The sequence below is a fragment of the Pavona decussata genome, unplaced genomic scaffold, assembly GCF_977016875.1.
Source record: "Pavona decussata unplaced genomic scaffold, jaPavDecu1.1 SCAFFOLD_759, whole genome shotgun sequence".
Lineage (NCBI taxonomy): Eukaryota > Metazoa > Cnidaria > Anthozoa > Scleractinia > Agariciidae > Pavona > Pavona decussata.
Window position 1 is genome coordinate 107,860 of NW_028145914.1, and position 5,280 is coordinate 113,139.

The window sequence follows — 5,280 nt, forward strand, 5'->3', positions numbered from 1 at the left end:
AAGAACAAACCGAATCTGCTATACGCGAGTGCTTTGCTGTTATCTAATGAACCTAGTTTAATGGCCTTAGCTCCCACGAGTCTCCTGTAGCTCAGTGGTAGAGCATCCGAACTAGTAATCGGAAGGTCTTAGGTTCGACTCCTGATAGGAGCACTCGGATTTCTTTTTTCTGAGTATGCCTGCGTCACTTTCTAGAATAATCATCATTCTCATTCATTCACCAGGCTGGAAATATACCATCACATTTCTTTCATATACCACACGTTTGACATTCAAATCCTAGCAGTATGCAGGATGTTTGTCCCATGAACCTAGTTTAATGGCCTTAGCTCCCACGAGTCTCCTGTAGCTCAGTGGTAGAGCATCCGAACTAGTAATCGGAAGGTCTTAGGTTCGACTCCTGATAGGAGCACTCGGATTTCTTTTTTCCGAGTATGCCTGCGTCACTTTCTAGAATAATCATCATTCTCAGTAACCATATTCTTTTAATGATTTACAAAATAAACGATAAACAAAAATGATTTGTGGTGCTTCACCGATCGTTGATAAAGAGTTGCGGCATTGTCATGAAGTCCTGATTTTACAGCGGTTACCAATAACTCAAGACCCACCGCCTTCAAAAGACTCCGATAAAGTTGCGTTTTGGTGGACGTCAATCAAAGAAAACCCTTTGGAATTGTTTTGAATTCTGAGAACGTTTCAAGGCAACAGAACGAAGAAATTAACAGTTTTATCCGCTGACGGATGGAAAACTTTACGAAAGTTGATTTCCAAGACAGGTAATCAAAAAAATGCGTATTGTTTAGACGAAGCCTTATTTTTTTATGAAACATTTGAAATCGCTACACCTGACAATTAAACCAGCGATGCGCGCAAGTGAAAATCGAAATTTTTAATTCAAAAATACCTTTTTTTGCGCTTGATCTGGCTGGAGTATCAATTTAAATAAAGTTTCCCTTCTCTTAGCGAGGTAAAATTCTAAGTTTCTTGCAGGGTTACCTTGGAATCTTGTCAGAATTCAAAATAATTCCAACGGCTTTTCTTTGATTGACGTCCACCAAAACGCAACTTTATCCGGTCGCGTGTTATTGGTAACCACTGTAATACCCTATTTTAGACAAAATAAATAAATACACTTCTTGACCATGGTTTTAGTTTAGTTGTAGTAATTTTGTGATTATATAATACACTGGCCACCGAGAAGAGCGGTCATCTTATTAAGGCACATTCTCTTCGGCAAATGTTAGCAGATTAAAAGCCTCTTTAATTTCCTATTGCTTATGCGGCATATAATGAGATTTTTAGATCAGTTAAATCAACTCAGTCGTTACCAAAACAATCGATGAAAAACATGGACGTGTTCCGGTGCTTACAATACACCATGACATAAAACCGAAACTATGACAAGAGTAATTAAAATCTCACATTAAGTAAATGTTATGGCTAAAAGATTCGAACGCACTAATGTATGATTTATTTTGAGCCGCAACGAGTAGCGACCAACAACATATCATTTAAAGATATTCTTAAAGTCTTTTTATTAAGTTTATGTTATGTTGTTGCAGAATTTCTTCGTGTCTATGTTTTAAGGCACCCCAGTGTATCCCTCTCGTCGGTCTGAAAACGTTGGCTGGAATTGGGACTCATAAACCTTGAAAAGCTCGAAAGTTTACACAATCACGCATAAGTTATAGGACAGTTTTCATGCGTGAAGGATGTGTGCGAGAAAGACAAAGTTTGATTGACATGTTTGAATTTGTCTAGATACATCTGTCAACATAGACCGTTTGTATTGTTCCCTGTATTTAAAGATTGTAGCGTCTAAGATAATTAAACAGGATAGAAATAGATCACAGATTGTAAAAATCGGAGAGAGAAAGAGAAATAAAGATTATGAAAGTCGAAACATACAGTCTACTTTGTGTGCGGACCAGTGCCGAGAGAATTTCACGTACATTTGGTCCTTCGTGCCGGATGAGTAAGTATGAGAAAGGCGAAAAAGGGAAGCGCTACGGCCGAAAAAGAAACTTTAGAAGACGCAGTGAATTCCAAACGTTGGGCGCGGAAGGGACCTCGAGTGTGCTTGAAGCGAGTTGATGAATAAGCAAAGAGCCTGCAAGAAGACGACATTCAGGAACTGTATCCCAGGGCTGTCCAGTTAAAAGAAACACTGAAAGGGCAGATAAACATCCTACGGAAAATGGATGAGGACATTTTAAAGCTCCTCGTTGAAATACAGGAGGTCACAGACATTGAAATAGCCGAAGAAGTGAAAGTGGAATGGTGAAAGTTTTTGTCACTTCCATAAGTGAGCTACTGTAACCAAAATCAGAAGTCTCAATCAATTTTCCCGAGCCCCATCCATCGACGAACAATTCTGTTCAACACGGCAACGAAGCGTCGAGCGTTAGAGAATTAAGCTTCGCAAGTTAGAGGTAAAGTGGTTCACTAGGAGAGTCGAGGAGTGGCAAAAAGTTTGGGACAGTTTTCAGGGGCGAATGCAGGATCCTTCTTAGGAGGGGTGCACCAATAAGGAATGACGTAACTGACTGGTGACCGGACGTAAACGAATTTAAAGCGAATACGAAGAAGAAGGTTTTTGCCTAGGCAATAACATAATGTGAACTGCTTAGAATACATATCAAACGATACAGCAGATTTTGTATAAATGTAAAGCCCAACTGGACAGTGTCAATGCAATGCGGTAAAAGTAATGTGTCTTTTTGGTCATCATACGAAAATTGCCGTATGGCAAGTAAATTGTATGGACTTACTGGGTTGTAATCACTCGAGCAGCAAGCTTCTTGAAGAAAGGCGACGATTTTAATTTTTCTTGAATTCCTCGATAACTTTGTCAGTGTTCATCTAAGTAGTATATGTTCATTGGAATTAACCTGGTTAGTGGATCCCCTTGGATCCCCTTGGATCCCCTTGGATCCCCTTAATTAATATTCCTAAGCGTCGAGTCCATGACGTCATCTATTGTTATAACCTAGGGAAAAAATGCGTTCCTCCATACTAATGAAGTGTCGAGGTTTACTAATGAGCGTCACTCTTGCACAAAGGAAACAATAGACATGCCCAGGCTTACCCGCTCTATTCCCACCCTGATTGGATCTTAAGATTTGTATGGCCAGTTTGAATAAAAGCGCGCTTTCTCTTGGTAGCGTCACTCTTGCAATCGCTTTGCTGGGAAAACTTTTTTTTCGATTTTTAAAACGTTAGTACCGTTGAAAATGGCTTTTTTCACAAACGTTGTTGATCTTCAAGCTGCCTTGAGCGCTTGTTTAACTGTCCGCGACTGGGAGGTGTTGTTTGAAGCCCCGTTTGCTGGGAAAATTTATCTCCGAGATTTCAGGTTATTCGTGACGATTATCGCTATCATTACCGTTAAAAAACAAAACACACACACATATATACACAAAGTGGCGCTGAAAACTCTATATTTCAAGTGTGTTTGACTATTACAAGACCGTTTTCGCCTACCTATCTCGAGGAAATAAAAAACTATTAAAGTCACGCACCGTTAGTCAGTTAATTATGCGGGTCCACGAGCGTAAAGTTGCATACAAATTAGTTCAGTTCTGCTGGAAAAACCCAAGGGAGTATCTTGACGCATTAGTATATAATCAATTTTATATAACTTAACAAGGATCAATTAAAACACGCGACTTATAATTGCTAGCAATAGAACCAGACAAGAGATACCGTTTAAAAAACTTTATTAAAAAACAATAAAGGGTTAAATACACAGCGATTTGAAAGGAAAAGGAATGAAAATGAATCATTTGACTGACTATTACAAATCCGTTTTTTTTCCGTTTTATTTCGAGGAATAATAAATATTCCTTCCGTGTCTACACAATTTTCCTATGGCCTCTAAGCCAAGAGTTCGACTTTCTTTGTTTCTTGCGGTTTGCCTTGTTCTTTGAAGTCGGTCTTTTAGTTTTTGCTTTAAAAGAGGCCTCATTTCTCCGCTGTCTTGACAGTTCGTACACCGTTTCTTGTGTCTGTACTGGATTGTGATAGTGTTTTTTTCCGGAATCATCCGCTTCACTTTCGTAAACGACGACTTTAACTTAAGGTTGCAGTTTCGCTTCTTGTAAATACTGTCTTCGCTGTGTGTGCTCTAACTGATGAACATCCGCGAGATGGTTAGCTAATCTGACAAGGTACTTCGCCCCGCAAGATGGAATCGGACAGTTTCTGCAAACTCTCTTGTAAACCATGTTGACAGTTTGTTGACTGAACACAAATGACATCTTTTTCGCAAATAGTCAGGTTATATAGAGTGTCAGAAGGGCCAAACACAGACCAGAAAGGCCATAACCAGGCCAAACACAGGCCTGAAAGGCCATAACCAGGCCTGAAAGGCCAAAACAACGCCAAAAGGGACAAAAGGAGACAAACGGGCCATTTGTAGTTATACGTTTTTATTATTATTATTATTATTATTATTATTATTATTATTATTATTATTATTAGTAGTAGTAGTAGTAGTAGTAGTAGTAGTAGTAGTAGTATTTTTCTCAGACACACGCGTGGGTGTCGCGCGTCGCTAGTCACGCAACAGCTCTCAACTTTGGAATCATCATCTTTTATTTAAAAGTGTCATCACAAATAACAGTGTTTAATTAAAAAGTTTTGATCTTGCTTTAGTAATTTGTATTTCAAATTTCAGATTTTTTTTAAATTTTTGTACAAGTTTACCGATTATTGTTATTATTTTCAAGTCATCAATCAACACACTTAAAGTTTGCTTGTTTACAGTTTTATTGAAATGCAACAATACAAAGATCCAGGAAATAAAAAAAATCCATAACAGTCATAGTAGGTTTAGTCTTGATCTTGTGGAATGGGCTACTTTTCGTATAATCGATTGAGTAAGAATTTTCGCTTATCGATAGCAAGTTCCGTCGATTCCAACCAATCAAATCCTTCTGTGTCTTTAAGCTCTTTTTGAGTTTCCATCACTTTTTGAAGGTGGGATCTTTTTTCATTGCACGCATCCACTGTAGATTCTCTAAGAGTACTTTTCTTAGCTCTTTTCTGTAAACAGGAACGAGAGCGTTTACGGCTTTACTACGAGCCACATTTTCTGAATCGCCGTTTTCTTGGTATTGATTGGTCAAAGCGTTAAGCTGGGTCTTGTGGCCTTTCTGGTCTTCTTTTATTTATGAAGGAGAACGCTTAGTAACCCCGCCTTCATCAATTTTCTATAAAAGAGACGCGTTACTTTCTGAAGTTTAGTTTCCTGTCAGAAGGCGTGCGGTTCAAACC